The 16139-nt window shown below is 40.4% G+C and overlaps 2 long non-coding RNA genes across 3 annotated transcripts in view; one reads left to right on the plus strand and one right to left on the minus strand.

The window, feature by feature from the left end:
* Window positions 1–540, minus strand: part of LOC311585241 — a 24471-nt gene extending 23931 nt beyond the window's left edge. The window contains exon 1 of the long non-coding RNA XR_014775158.1: window positions 440–540. This is a non-coding gene — a long non-coding RNA (uncharacterized lncRNA). The remainder of the gene's footprint in view (window positions 1–439) is intronic.
* LOC311585240 lies at window positions 319–15094 on the plus strand. 2 transcript variants are annotated; one of them, XR_014775156.1, is made up of 4 exons: window positions 319–431; window positions 9194–9286; window positions 11210–11311; window positions 14612–15094. It is a non-coding gene; the product is annotated as an uncharacterized lncRNA (long non-coding RNA). The 2 variants fall into 2 exon arrangements; XR_014775157.1 differs by lacking the exon at window positions 319–431 and adding an exon at window positions 491–644 and having other exon boundaries at window positions 14612–15029.
* Window positions 15095–16139: the final 1045 nt, after the last annotated feature.

Consider the following 16139-nt stretch of genomic DNA (forward strand, 5'->3'; position numbering starts at 1 on the left):
ATTAGACCTGACCTGACCACCTGGAATGCACCCTGGCGTGAGTCTGATTGGGGCGATAAGAACCAAACAGAATAAATAAGGGGGGTGGGTGCTTCAAGTCTGGGAAGGCAACTGGTTAAGGACCTCACCAACCCCCCCCACCCCACTCCCCGTCGCCCAAGGCACCACAAAAGCTACTGAACTCGGAAGCAGGTGTTATGTTTCAAACGTGGAAAGCTTGAGTAAAGATACCGCTTTTAGGTGTACTACCTGTGCTCAGGTAGACCCCCAAATGGGGAGGGAAGATCCCTCCTCTCCTCCCAGTGCCCCCTTCCCTAACCCCACCTTTCCTCTTCCCGCATCCTCATCTCGTCCTCTGGTTCTCGTCAGAAAAGGGCAGGTCTCCCAAGGAAATCAATCAGCCATGACATATCAAGTTGCTGGAAGACTAGGTACCTACCTACTCTCCAAGAAGGGTTTGATGAGACAACCCAGAAGGAGCAAAGGGTCCCAAAGGCAGGCAACACAGTCAGAGACAGCCCCTGCTCCCGCGGTTCGGAGTCCCACAGGAAGATCAAGCTACACAACTGTAGCTTGGATGTGCAGAGGGCCTAGGTTGGCTCTGTGGTTGGCAGTTCAGTCTCTATGAGCCCTCATCGGCCCAGGTTGGTTGAGTCTGTGGGTATCCTTGACCCCTTAACTCCTACAGTCCTTCCTCGCTTTCTTGAGCAGGACTTGCCCAAGCTCTGCCTAATGTTTGGCCGTGGGGCTCTGCAGCTGTTTCCATCAGTTCCTGGGTGAAGCCTCTCTGATGACAAATGGGCTAGGCAATCTATGAGTGCAGCAGAGTATCCTTAGGAACCGTTTCATTGACTTGTTTTTCCGTTGGTGTTTGGTTCCGTGCTGGGTTTCTGGGCTGTCCATCCTCGGGGGTTTTGGCCCTCCAGGAAATATCAGGGCACTGGAGAGTGTTTGTTACTATTTCAATCTCTTTACGTTGTTATCTTCCTGGTTTAATTTAGGAGGTGTGGCTGACTTTAGAGATTCATCCATTTCTTTTAGGTTTTCCTGCTTAATGGAGTACAGTTTTTAAAAAAATTCACCTATAATATTCTGAATTGTGATGGTTCCTTGTTCATTTCTGAGTCTTCTAGTTTGCATCCTCCCCCGTTTCTTTCTCCTCCTCCTCCTCCTCCTCCCCTGTCTCCCTTCTCCTGCTTCTGCCAGTTAGACCAAGGGTCTGTCAGTCTTGTTTATCTTCGCAGAGCCAGCTGTTAGATAGGTTGGTTCTTAAATTTTATTTTCTTTGCTTCTATTTTTTTTTTTTTTTAACAATTTCTGCTTTGATTTTTGTTATTCTTGCTATCAACTGAACTTGGATTTGGTCTGTTCTTGTTTTCCAAGTTTTATTTATTTTATTTTATTTTTTTTAGTTACATCATTACGTCATGTTTTTTTAGCTACATTATTACGTCATGTATCTGTTCTGCTTTCCGTGCTGACCCTTTAGAGCTATACACTTTACTCACAAGAAAGCCTTCAATGTGTCGCAGAGGTTTTGTTGTATTGTATGTGTGTGTGTGTGTGTGTGTGTGTGTGTGTGTGTGTGTGTATTTAATTTTCATTTAGTTTCAGGAAACTTTTTATTTCTTTCTTGGTTCCTTCTTTGACTCCTTCATCGTTCAGTAATGAGCTGTTTAATCTCTGTGACTTTGTATATTTACTGGAGATCTGTTTGCTGTCAATTTTAAGTTTTATTGCATTGTGGCCAGACAGGATACAAGGAGTTATTTCAATCTTTTCAAGATTGTAAAGATTTGCTTTGTGCCCCAGGATTGGTCTATTCGAGAAAAGCTTCCATGTGCTGCTGTGTAGAATGTACATTCTTTTGTGTTTTGTGGAATATTCTGTATTTGTCAAGTTCATTCTGATGTGTCTCTATTTTTTGACCAGATGACCCAGCTATTGGGGAAAGTGGGGGTATTGAAATAATCTACTATTAATGGATTGCTGTTAATCTGTATCTTATTTCAGTAGTAAAACAAATTTTTTAAAAAATGAAATTAGGTGTCTCAGAGTTTGGTGTGTATATGTTTAGGATAGTAATATCTTCTTAGTTAAAAGCCTTTTGTTTTGACTGGAGTGTTCTTTTTTATGTGTTCTGATTACTTTTAGTTTGAAGTCTATTTCATTAGCTATTAGGATACTGATGTCCTAATAGCTCATTTGTCTCCTGACCCCATTGGATTGATTGTTCATTCTTTTTTTGCTAAGGCAGTAATATATTTAAAACACTGATGTCTTTCTTATGGGCAACACATAGATGGATTTTATTGCTCGATCTATTTGGTAAGCCTGTGTCATTTGATTGGATAATTGAGGCCATTGATATTTGAAGTTATTACTGAAATGTATGCGTTAATTATGGTCGTTGTATTGTTGATTTGGTTGTGTTCTTAGTGGTATTTTGTGCTATAATAATTATGTTTTTTATTTCTTTCCACAGTCTCTTTATGATGCTCATTCTTCAGCCTGAAATATTGCTTTCTGTACTTTTTTTCAGTTTGGCTTGTTGCCTATAAGTTGTTTTAGAGTGCTTACGTCATGGACATTTTTTTCCTTCAATTATGGTGAATAGTTTTGTTGGGTATATTATTCTAGCCTGCCTGTAATAATCTTGTGGGAAGCCACTGCTCAAGGCTCTTCTGGCTTTCGAAGTTTCCTTTGAGAAATCAGCTGTTATTCTAATAGTTTTTCCATCAGAGGTGACTTGGTTTTTTTTTTTTTCCTCTCTTGTAATTTTCAATACTATTTCTTTGCTGAGTATACTCACTGTTTTAACTATGACATCTATGATATTCTGTAGGAGTTTTCTTTTTAATTTTTTTATATTTGCATTTATTGTTGGGGGAGGGCACACATACAGTGGTTCAGGTGTACAAGTCAGAGGATAACTTGTGGTTTTCAGTTCTTTCCTTTTCACTCTGTGGGTTCCTAGGATTGAACTCAGGTCCTCAGTAGTCTGAGTAAGCACCTTAATCTGCTGAGTCATCTTGTTGGCACACACTCTGCTCTTATTACAGTTCTTCTTATGAGAATGTTACATGTGCCGGGCGGTGGTGGCGCATGCCTTTAATCCCAGCACTCGGGAGGCACAGGCAGGCGGATTGCTGTGAGTTCGAAGTCAGCCTGGTCTACAAAGGGAGTCCAGGACAGCCAAGGCTACACAGAGAAACCCTGTCTCAACAAAACAAAACAAACAAACAAACAGAAAACCAAAAAAAAAAAAAAGTTACATGTAGAACAGTACTTTTACAGTTCTGCATTATATTGCTATATTTAGTAAATATATTCCATGTGTTTGGCTATTTTCTGCCAATTTTATTTTTTATTGAAATATTACAATATATTTTGATCATGGTTTCCCCTCGCTTTTTTCCAGATCTTTTCCACGTTTCCATCTGTCTTAGTTAGGGTTGCATTGTTGTGAGGAGACACCATGACCAAGGCAACTCTTACAGAGGAAAACATTTCACTGGGGGCTGGCTTACAGGTTCATAGGTTTAGTCCATCATCATCATGGCAGGAAGCATGGCAACGTGCAGGCAGACATGGTGCTGGAGAAGGAGCTGGGAGTTCTACATTTTTGATCCACATGCAGCAGGAACAGGCAATGACACTGGGCCTGGCTTGAGCATTTAAAACCTCAAAACCCATCCCCAAAGCAAGTTTTCCTCCACAACTACTGCAACAAGGCCCCACCTCCTAATAGTGCTACTCTCTGATGATGAAGCATTCAAACCTATGACCCTATGGTGGCCATTGCTATTAAAACCACCGTAGCACCCATTCAATTCCATGCCTTCTTTGTTTTCTCTTCTTAAAAAACAAAAATGCAAATAGAACAAACAAAACAGAATCAGAAAAACTAAAACAAAGAAAAAGAATGACACACACACACACACACACACACACACACACACACACTCTTACATACCACAAAGTCAGAAACCATACAACATACATAATACTTACATACATACATACAATACAAGCAAAAGACCAATAAGGTTAAAAAATATTGAAACAAAACAATATGAGGGAAAAAAAATCCCAAAATATCACTGAGTTATTTTTTGTGTTGGCCGTCTACCACTGGCATGGGCCTACCCTTAAGTCTGGTTTATATACATAGTGAGGCTCTGTTGGAGAAACCTATTTTTTCCTCTGCAAGTGGTTATAAATTGGAGATCGATTCTTGGTTAGGGATGGGTGCTCTTGTCTATTTTTATCTCTCAGTGCTGGGGCCACATCCGGCTTGGACCTGTGCATCCTGAAGCATTCTCTTTGAGCTCATATGGGTGTCACTCCTGCTGTATCTGGAAGATACTGTTTCCTTGGTGTCATCCATGCCCTCGACTCTTAGAATCTTTGTCTTTGCTTCTGTGTAGTTCCTTGAGCCCTGAGGGGAGGTGCTTGATGAAGACAAATGTGGAGATGTTTTCTGGTCTTGTATATTTAGTGTTCTGTATGGCTCTTGTTATCTTTATGGAGAAGTTTTACTCTGTTGTGTTGTATAAGAACTGGTCTATAGCTGGGCTTGGTGGTGCACACCTATAATCCCAGTACTCAGGGAGGCAAAGGCAGGTGGATCGCTGTGAGTCTGAGGCCAGCCTGGTCTACAGAGTGAGTCAAGGATAGCCAAGGCTACTCAGAGAAACCCTGTCTCGCAAAACCAAAATCCCAAACCAACCAACCAATCAATCAAAGAAGAGATATAACCTATGCCAATGATTTGGGACTGTTCTCTCTCATTTATACTTATGATTCCATGGCTTCCCCCCTCAATGTCCCACATTTTCTTTATGCTTCTTTCATGTGTTTAAACTTTTTTTTTCATATTCCTTTTTTTATTCTGTATTCTCTGCTTTATCATTGAATGTTGATATTCTATCTTCTGCTTGATTTATTCTATTTGTAAGGTTTTCCTTTGAGTTTTCTTGTTCAGTTATTGGGTTTTCAGTTTCAATCTTCATTTCATCTGAGTCTTCTTCAATGTATCTATGTCTTTATTGAGTTCTGTTCTCAAGTTCTGGATTGTCTTCATCAGTATCATGTTTTTTGTTTTCCTGGGCATCACTCACATTTATTGTTTTTATGTTCTTTCTACTTAGCTTCACCGAGCTCTTTCTTTATGTTTTCTTTAAGCCTTTTGAATTTCTTGATCGGGTTTATGGTTGTTCTTTTACATTCTTGGGTTCATCTAGGTAGTTCCCGTTGGCAAACACTTCTGTAGGACTGGTAGGTTTTAGAGAGAAGATACTGGCTTGATCTTTCATAGTGAGGGTGTTTTTCTGATGAGATTTTGGCATGCAGATTTTTTTGTGTGTGTGTGTTAGTTTTAAGTCTGATATGGACAAAGGTTGTTGAGCAGAGAGAGAGAGAGGATGTGCAGGTAGATTGAGGTCAGGCTGAAAGAGGGGGCGGGGCCAGTGGGTAAGATGTGTCTTGTGGTCCAAGCCTGGAGTGTGGAGGTGGATCTGGCTGGATGGAAAGGTTATATTTGGCATGGGAGGGGCCCGTGGGCTTTAGGATTAGTAGAGAGAGTCCTGATGGAAGCCTAGAGATTGGTTCTAGGGTGGTCAGGGGAGGTCAAACCAGGTGGAGCACTGGATATGGAACCCAGGCTAGATAAAATGGATTGGGGAGAAGACGTGGATCAGAAGGGAAGTAAATAATCCTCAGCAGGCTAGACCCTAGAGAAGGAAGTGGGAAGTGCTTTTGGGTGGAAAGGTTAGGTCTAGTACAGAAGGGCTAATTTTTATTTTTAAGTGTGTGTGTGTGTGTGTGTGTGTGTGTGTGTGTGTGTGTGTGTGTGTGTCTTTATGTATCTGAGTACAGTGTCCACAGAGTCCAGTAAAGGACCCCAGATCTATTGTACCTGGAGTTAGAGGCAGTTGTGAGCTAACTGATGTGGGTGCTGGGAACAGAAGTCAGGCACTCTGCAAAAACAGTATATGCTCTTAACTACTGGGCCACCTCTCAAGCCTTTTCGTGTGTATGTGTGTGTGTGTGTGTGTGGTTTTTGTTTGTTTGTTTGCTTTTTGTTGGATGGGTGAATACATCTTCTCACAATGGCATAGCCTTGTAGTCAGCTAAGGGTTTTTCTCAAGAGATGAGTAACATTCCATTGTGTATATTCTTTAATTTTTTTTTTTTTAAGGAACTTCTCAAATGGTTTTCATACTTCGCACTCACACCAGTAGCATTACTCTCCCCACACATTATCTCCAACATTTGTTGTGAGATTTGTTGATGATGGTCATTCTATTTGGGGGTAGGTGGGTGGCATCTCAAGGCATGCTTACTTTATTTGCATTTTCCTGATGGCTATCGATTCAGAATATGTTTAAAAATAGTTAATATCCATTTGGGTTTTTCCTTTGAGAGCCATCTGTTCCTTTCATTAATCCTCTTATTGAATGGCAGTTTTGTTCTTTTAGCGTTTAATTTTTGCAAATTTTTGTAAATTCTCGGTGTTAGTCCCCTGTCTTAAAGTATAGCTGGTAAAGGTCTTCTTCCATTCGGTAAGCTGTTTGTTCACTCAGCAGAGAGTTTCTTTTGCTGAATAGAAACTTTTAAACTTAATGTAGCCCTGTCTGTTGATTTTCGGACTTAGTTCCTGGGTTATTGAGTTCTGTTTAGAAAGTTCTTGCTTAACCCAATGTCTTCCGGGGTATTTTCTAAGTTTTTTTCTAGCAGTCTTGGCATTTCAGGTTTTAAGTTAAGGTCTTTGGTTCACCTTGAGTTGTTTTCCACATACACTAAATGATACAGATATAATTTTATCCCTCTAGAGTGCAGGTGGATATCCAGTTTTGTTAACAACATTGATTGAATTAGCTATTTTTTTTTTCAGTTAAAATGCTATTGCTATTACTTATTTTTGTATGCACACATACCATGGTATATCTAAGGAGGTCAGAGAGCCACTTTAAGGAGTTGAAGGTTTCTGGGATCAAAGTCAGGCTATTAGGTTTAGCGTCATGTCCTTTACCAATTGAGTATCTTGCTGGTCATTATTTAAAAATTTTATGTTTTGAAATTATGATTAAATACACATTACGCAAAATATACTATTTTAACTACAGTGACATAAAGAACATTCCCATTGTTGGGAAACCAGTACCTCCTTCTATGTCCTTTTCATCATCAGAAATTGGAACTCTGTAACAATTAAATAAAAATTTTGCAAGGCAGATATGCCCAGAGCTTTGCAAGTGGAACTCCTTCCCCCCGCTTCAAGGGCTCTCATCATCTTTAGCAATTATCACGCTGCTCAAAAGTTCTAGTGCACTGTCTTCCGAGGCTCAGGCACTCTCTTAACTCTGAGTCCCTGTAACTCCAACCAACCAACCAGCAGAAAACGAGCTGCAGTCTTCCAAAATACAATGGCGCAGAGCAAACCAAATCCAATTCTAAAAGAGGGAGTTGAGAGATTAGCAAAAGACTATCACATATAATCAAGAGTGAAGCTCAGCGGAGAAAGCACCTCGTGTGCAATTAATTCTGTGCTGGCCATCTGGGGTTTATGATAGAATCATGCCCCAGAGGCCTGGGTTGCTACATCTATCTCTGTCTGTCTCGAGCACACACAATCCCCTGTTAGGCCAGATCCACTTCGTGCCTACAGTTTTCCTCAGTGGCTGTCTTACGATCCTGGCATCTCTAATATCCCTTGTAATTTAAGCTGTACCTTGACAGCTGCACACAGTAGCTTCTCAGGACTTCCTTGTAGGAAATCTGATCCTACCTCCCATGACTTGGACCTTCATGAACACTGGCACAAGCCTCCACGCCCTCCCACTCTTACATCTATTATGCCTATAAAACCAGTACCACATGGAAGGGTTTATTTAGCCAAAACATAAAATATTCAAAATCTAGGATGAAAAAAAAAAAAAAAAGAGGAGGAGCAACATCAAAACAAGACTGAAATTGAGAAGAGTAAACATTATATACCATAGTTTCATGTATGGCTTCTGGGATGTGATACACTGATCTGAGTCCTGGCCATTTGCAGCACGCATGGCTTCTTGCTTACGTCTCCCATCATTCTTTACAACTTTCCGATGCATGTTTCCACATTTCTAGCATCTTCAAGCATCCTGGGGAACTCCACTGCAGCTTAGGTTTTGCCCTCACACACTACTGTGTTTGGGGTTGCATGTAGGGTATGTAACTGTGTTGAAAACTGTCTGGCCGGGTGTGGTGGCGAATGCCTTTAATCCCAGCACTCGGGAGGCAGAGGCAGGTGGATCGCTGTGAGTTCGAGGCCAGCCTGGTCTACAAAGTGTGTCCAGGACGGCCAAGGCTACACAGAGAGACCCTGTCTCGAAAAACTTAAAAAAAAAAAAAGAAAAGAAAAGAAAAGAAAACTGTCTGGCTTCACGGACTTTTCTTTGGAGTGTTGGTGAAAGTCGTCACGACTCCCTGAGTATTGGATCTGAAAGTCTGCAATGCCAGCAGCACTAGGTGGCTCAAAGTCCCACTGTCATGGCTGCTTGGAAAACAGCAGCAGCTTCTGAGTGTCTGAGTCCAGGAAAATACTTTCATGTGTGCCCTGTAGCGGGCGCCATGGAGGTAATCTCTCATTACAGAAAATTGTGTGGTTTTTTTAGTTTTACCATCATCCTAGAGTTTGATGGTGGGGCCTCTTTATTTGCTGAAATGCCTCTGACACGTCCTTCTTGTAGAGAAAAGTTAATTCAGAACATGGCTGTTCTGGCAAGAGATCACATCCAAAGATCCTCTAGGTCTGTGTGATCTGGCTGGAATACAAACACGCCTTTAATCCAGGAGACAGAGGCAAACAGATATGAGTTCAAGGCCAGCCTGGTATAGAGCAAGTATCAGGTAAAGAAAAGCTTAGTGTTAGTTTGTACTTATTATTGTCTTTATGTGATTTTCTTTTTGTTCTTTTTCTAAACTTCCCAAGTTCTACTCCCCCATGCCCCAAAGCTGGCCTCTGGCTCCTTAGAGCTTGCCTTTAGGAAAAGAATTTCATGACACCATTTTCTTTTTGATAATATTGGTAATACTGCAACAATTTCATTTGTTAACAAATATACACTAGTTTTGCTCTAGATTCTGTTCCCTTTGCAAAACTTGGTAAATATTTTCATTTTTCACATATTATTGTTTCTCATTTAAGTCCACCAGCCACTGGACTTAAAAGGACCCATGCCAGCTCTGTAGCGCAGCCTGTGAAGCCTGTGGGAGAAGGATTCCATGCCACGCATTAAAGGTAGCACGTAAGAACCATCTGCTTATTGCAATAAACTATTCAAGGGCCTTACAGATGCTGTGCTGAGCAATGGGAGCTTGCACAGTTTTGTGTGATGGGTAGGTAGATTGTTAGGAACCAAAGCCAATTAGGAGCAGCAGGAACCAGAGCCAATTATGTTTTAGTTTCACTTAATCACTTTAACTTCGTTGAGCAGATTCAAATATTTACTTACAGTCTGAGATGAACAACATTTCATTTAGCAAATATCCCTTAAAGCAAACGCTTGGTCTGAAAGTCCCAAGTCAACAGCCCTAGAAACTTTACTATGAGCATTGTCTTTGACCATCACAGGACAGCTCTCTGCCCTTGGTGCTCAGAAGTTCAAGTTCATGTTGATTTCTTGTAAGTAGATTTGACTTAGATTTTGTGATTGCTGTATGTAAATATTCTCTAATCTTTCCTCACGGCTACCAATGCCTCATTTCCCTAAACATACTTATGATAGTAATTTCTTCCCTGCACATTTTCTACTACATCCAAGTAAAATTGTGACCTCTGGTTTGCAAAATTGCTTGCAATTTTGACAAAAGCTAATTTTTCTTTCTTTTTTTTTTTTTTAACTTTCGTATTTCAAATTACCAAACTAGTTTTCACATAGTTCTGTATTTGATTTCTAAGTTAATCGACAGTTTTATTTTTAGAGCTGGACATATTTTCATTCATCAAATTTGCAGAGGTATGGAATTAATGAGAGGAGCTTCTAAATGGTTTTATCTTTTTTTTCCTTCAGAACGCTATCCCATTTAAATTGTTTTTTCTTTGCTCTATTTTCCTTGACATATTCACCGTCAGTAATTAAAGTGATATTTTGCCCTCACCCTTTCTCATTTAGTATAAATCACAGTTTTCATAATACTGTCACTTTAATCTTAGCACCTCAGGTCCAAAATGCCTCAATATCTAGCTACTTTGCAAGTATGATATTATTGAATCGCGTATGTAAATATGTAACGGCCTGAAAAACTGTCCTTCAGAATACCTTTGGTAAATAGAAAACTATTCCAATTTAAACGTCCTTTTGGTATCTACTCTGATTATCATTGCTTCATTGACTTTGTGACTTACAATGAGGAGACAACAAAATGTAAAAGAGACAGGAAATAAGTGTCCAGCAAGCATTTCATATGCAAGAATATTTGTAACATCCTTTTGATGCATGCACTCAAGAATATTTATAAATCCTTTTGATGCATGTAATATATACACATACATATACAATACATATACATACACATATATATTACAGTATACAATGCAGATATGTTTTAGGTGGTAAATATTTTCTAAACAAATAAAAGAATTTTAGAATTTTCATAGGAATCAAAAATGAATATTGCCTGGCTAATGTATTTAGCTTCTTGGATGAGAAGCAAATGGTAACATTTATTTTTTTTAAAGATTTATTTATTATTATATATATTGTACTCTGCCTGCATGTACATCTGCAGGCAGAGGAGGGCATCAGATCACATTATAGATGGGTGTGGGCCACCATGTGGTTGCTGGGGATTGAACTCATGACCTCTGGAAGAGCAGACAGTGCTCTTAGCCACTGAGCCATCTCTCCAGCCCCCATGGTAGCATTTCTCAAGGCTGCATTGCTCCGCACTTGAGTAACTTATGAATTGAAAGCCTACCTAGCTGATCACAGAATGGCATTTGAAACAGTGAGGGAGAGATGTGTTAATTAATTATGGAGTGGGGAGCCTGTTTTCCCTTTCTTTTACTCCCTCCCTTCCTTTTCTGTACTTTTTTCATTATAAATTTGAAATAAATTCAGATTTATTATGAAAAAAATCTACAAGCAAAGCTTCCTTTCCCCTCTTTGTGCATTAGAGAGGGAATTATGGAGGATTTAAATTATCTTTCTCTGTTATGTAGGTCTTATTTCACAAGCCAGCGAACGATAGAAGAATTCTACTTATTTTCAAGCACGTTGACTACGACTGCACACTTAGGGATGGGAGTCGTGAGCAGGAGTGGGTACGTAGACCCACTGTTGGCTATGGCTGTTCCTCCATGGGAGTTCTTTTAGTTATTATGGGCCTCTGTGTGCAGGGACTCTAAACAGGGACACACAAGGATGCTTACTGTAAGTATCAGTTCTGGCTCCCAAAGTCCTTGAAATTTTTGGCTTTTTGTTATTGAGAAAATGGCTATGGGCAAGGACCCTTTGGGAATAGATTAAGGATTGTTACTTTATTTACTTGCTGTGGTGATGTAGGGTTTTAAGGACCCACTCTTAACAGGCAAACCCCAAACAAACAGAGGTTGTTAAAATAATTTTATCTTATGCTCACCATTATGATTGGAATAGCTATTATTATATAAGGGCCTTCCTCTCTCAGAACAGAACCGAGGTATAGTTGAACTTATACAGGAAGCAAGTAGAAATCTATTTTTCAACTCTGTCTTTTCTGCTTGGGGAAACAATGTTCTTTCTCTTAAGCTAAATCCTATGCCAGGGAAACTGTGGCTGCAGTAGGTTTGCCCCAGGCAGTACTGTGTTCAGATAATTCTTTGTGCCTGCAAAGCAGAGAGGACCAGCAAGAGAGTAGGTGAGAATGTCAGTCCTCCCCTAGGCGATGGGGTGTTCTGGAAAATGTCTTTCTGTATTCTTGTACCTGGCTTTTTGTTCCCGTCGGGTTATTTCCACTGTTACAGCAGCTATTGAGAAGTGAAGACACGAACGATATACATACAGTATGTAAAAGGCAGCTTTTGGTGATCACATGTTCCATTCAATTAATAAGGAATGTGTGAAAATATTACTCACTTACCAGTGACCCAAATATGAATAAGCAGAAATGAAAACTGCCCTTTGTTGGAATCTTGGAAATCTTGGAAAAAAAATTTTTTTTGTGTGGATAAAATATTGTATTGTGTGGAAAAAATAGTGTTAAAAAAAAAGAAAAAATAGTGTTTTAGCTTTCTGGGCTAGGTATGCATGTTTCACAACTTCCTTCCTCTTCTAGAAAATTTCATTTTGCCTTTGACTCAGGAAACTGGGACTTTATTGGGATGTCAAGTCTGCTTGGCTATCAGAATCACAAATGGAACTTCTTTTTTCACCATTTTTTAAAATTGAAAAATAAAATCATTCATATTACATCTCAATTGCTATCCCATCCCGTGCATCCTCCAATTCCTCCCTCCCTCCTGCTTTCACCCCATTCCCCTCCCCTATGACTGTGACTGAGGGGGACCTCCTCCCCCTGTAGATGCTCATAGGGTATCAAGTCTCTTCTTGGTAGCCTGCTATCCTTCCTCTGAGTGCCACCAGGCCTCCCCATCAAGGGGACGTGGTCAAATATGGGACACCAGAGTTCATGTGAGAGTCAGTCCCACTCTCCACTTAACTGTGGAGAATGTCCTGTCCCGTAGCCAGATCTGGGTAGGGGTTTGATGCTGACTGCACATATTGTCCTTAGTTGGTGCCATAGTTCGAGCAGAACCCTGGGCCCAGATCCGCCTATCATAGTGTTCTTCTTGTAGGTTTCTAGGACCCTCTGGATCTTTCTATTTCCCCATCTCCTGTATTTCTCTCTCCTCCTAGAGTCCCAATAGGATGTCCTCAACTCTATCCCACTTTCCTGGTAAGTGAAGACTTTCATGGGACATGTCCCTTGGGCTAATGTCCAGTTATAAGTGAGCATATACCACACAAATGGAACTTTTAAAGAGGGTATCTCTTTAACTGCCTCCTCCTGTTTTGAAGTAGAGTTATCATTAGGTGGGCTGCCATCACAGAGTACTATGGTCTGTGACTTAAACATCAGTAAATAATGTCCTAATAGTTCTTGAGGCTGGAGCTCTGGGGTCAGGACATGGGAAATGTTTTTTTTCCCCCAAGGCTTTTTTTTTTCTTTCTGGGCTTGCAGAAGGTATCTTCCCATGGCCTTTGTGCACACACGCCTGTCCTGAAATTCCCCTTTTCACAAGGGGATCAGTTATATTGGGCTTAGTTCCTCCTCTTAAAAAGTTGGAATTTAGTGTAATTAATTTTAAAATGATAGTATCTCAAAATACAGGTACATTTTTAAGAGATTGGAGGTTAAGAATTCTATAATATTGGAGTGTGTGGCATAATTTAGCCAATAGAATTTGAGATTTTATTTTTGCGTTGACAGTTAACAATTAAACGAGTTGTCCCCTGGGTCACTTGATGGTTCATATTACTCCTGGGTTCCTTGGGAGAGTTTATAACACTTATGAAGTATATACATTCCTCAGGTTCACAACTGTTTTCCCAAAAGTTTGAGCTCACGTGGAAATATATACTTGTGGTGTAAATCAAGGACTTGATTCAGTCTCTGCGTTTTGTTTCCTTAAGTGCAGGTAAAAGAATAAAATCTCCATAGTTTCTACAGGGTTGGGACATACCAGATTCTAAACAACAGACATAATCGTGAAAGACACACCATTCATAAATTGAAGTTTAGTAGATTTCAGTGGTAGGTAAGAATTTTATCTCTTTGACTTGACCTACAAAGTCTAGAAAATAAGATTTCATGCATTTATATGCACAGTTCTACACATAGGAGCACCTAATGGCAACTTGTGCTTTTTTTTTTTTTTTTTTTTTTTTAGCAGTTATTAAGCAGACAGCATTTATCTTTACTGGTCAAGTAATTATTATGAAAATGGGAAAGTTTTTTTTTTCACAATCAAAATACAGCTAAGGATTTGTACTCTGGATTCTGAAGCACAATAAATAGCAGTCTCCCATTCCTCCTCTCCATCTTTTTCTGTCAGAAGGCGTTGTCAGAGTCCACATGGAGACTGCACATGTACCTGGGTTATGGGACTTCCTCATCTGTCCATGTCTGTCTCTGTGTTACTCACGCAGCCATCTGACCACCCTGCCTATAATTATTTCCACCGAGAGGAGCAAGCTCCTTGGTTTTTGGTTATGTAGCCTCTATTTTACCCCATTCCATAATAATGTGTTTTCGTAGAAGTAGTTTATGAGGCCAAGTCCAGAGAGCCGTCACTTGTTTGGGCTGGCTTTTTGGTCAATTGAGATGCTCCAATTATACAGGTTTTCATCCCTTGCAAAGAATTTTTACTTTGGAGATCGTATCTTTGGATGTGTGTCTGGATAGATCTTTCTTCTTCCTAAAATAATGAAATAATTACTCTTACGCCAAAACAAGTTTATTTTTCCCAATCATTAGTTTACATTTTTGATAACTAAGAATGACATCTGAAATAAAATAAATATTTTAATTTGTTTTAAAATTATGTCGGTAGTGCATATGAAAATCTCAACCGTCTTAACAGATCTTGAAAGGACAGGAACTGTGTCCACTGAAGAAAGAGGAGCGATGCTTCAGGACGTTTAACCCAGAAAGAAAGTTGGAGCAGTTTTCCGTCGCCGCTCCTGGGGACCTTGGGTCTGGTAGGGGCTAAAGCCCTGCCAGCTTGCAGGGTGCCTGGTGGTCCAGAGGCATGACTCCTGGAAGATCTACCTGAAGAACAGAAACCATGGTGACAAGGAGACCCCCATATATTAGTTCATTTGAAACCTACAAAAGCCAAGATCGGAATAAATAAGTTTCTTGTGAAACCCAGGGCTCAAGAAGAGATCTCCTTACAGGCGGAGACTTGGGGAATCTTGTTGAATCTTCCAGCTGAATATTATTAAAGCAAGTGAGCTTTCAGGTGGTTTAGGTTGAAGACAAACTTTGTAAATAAAGTGACACCGAATATGTTTCCAAGCAACCTTTCCAGTTTTATTAGCCGCTGGTAAGCACAGTTGCTGCTGTCTGGGTCCTGGCATTGTCTGTTGTGAATTACTACAATAACTGAAATAGAATCTTGGTGCTATTTGTTGCTTGAGTGCTGGCCTTCAACAAGATGATACTTTGTTGAGAGGTGGGTAGAGAAGAATGATGTTAATAAATAAGTTCCTTTTGGGAATACCTGAGATATAAAGTAGGGAAGTGATGGAAACCGTCTACCGACTCACTGGCTATATAGTCTCTTTACGGGGGCCAAAAGAACTTACAGGGAGGAGAACAGAATTTCAAACAGTCTTAGTACGTTTTTGAGTTTTCCCTCTACCCAACACATGGAAGCAGACAAACATGGTAGGAGTCACTGATCTAACTACAGCCTGAATGCTTTCGCGTTGTTTGCAGCACGTACTCCGGGAAGACTGGTTTCACTTCGGATGTTGACCTTACTAACATCCAATTACTTGAGAAGGAACATATGTCACCATTTTGAAAAGACTCTCTCTCTCTCTCTCTCTCTCTCTCTCTCTCTCTCTCTCTCTCTCTCTCTCTCCCTCTCTCTCTCTGTCTGTCTCTCTCTCTCCCTCTCTCCTCCCTCCCCCTTACCCCCTCCCCCCTCCCCTTCTCCCTCTCCCTCCCCTCTCTCCCTCTCTCCCTCTCCCCTTCTCTATCTCTGTTTTTCGAGACAGGGTTTCTCTGTGTACCTTTGGCTATTCTGGATTTACTTCATAGACCAGGCTAACCTCAAACTCACAGAGATTCGCCTCTGCCTCCTCGAGTGCTGGGATTACAGGCGCGCGCCACTGTACCCGGCTGCCCTTTCTCTCTTGTAGTCGGAGTTCTGTGGTCGTTTTCTTTCTACTTTCAAAATTTAAAATGAACACATAGTGTACATCTATGTTCAAGCTTATTTCCTTTTGTCATCCCTACAGTTGAATTAATGACGTTCAAAGCTTCATGCTGCGACAATGTCATCATTTTTGCTTTACTGAATGTGCTAAGGGCAGAAGCAGTCAGTCCCCGTAGAGTGCGTGCCTGAACCGAGGCCCTGTTGCGTGTTCACTTGAATTTGT

The sequence above is a fragment of the Acomys minous genome (genome assembly GCF_964271855.1).
Source record: "Acomys minous genome assembly, chromosome: 15".
Taxonomy (NCBI): domain Eukaryota; kingdom Metazoa; phylum Chordata; class Mammalia; order Rodentia; family Muridae; genus Acomys; species Acomys minous.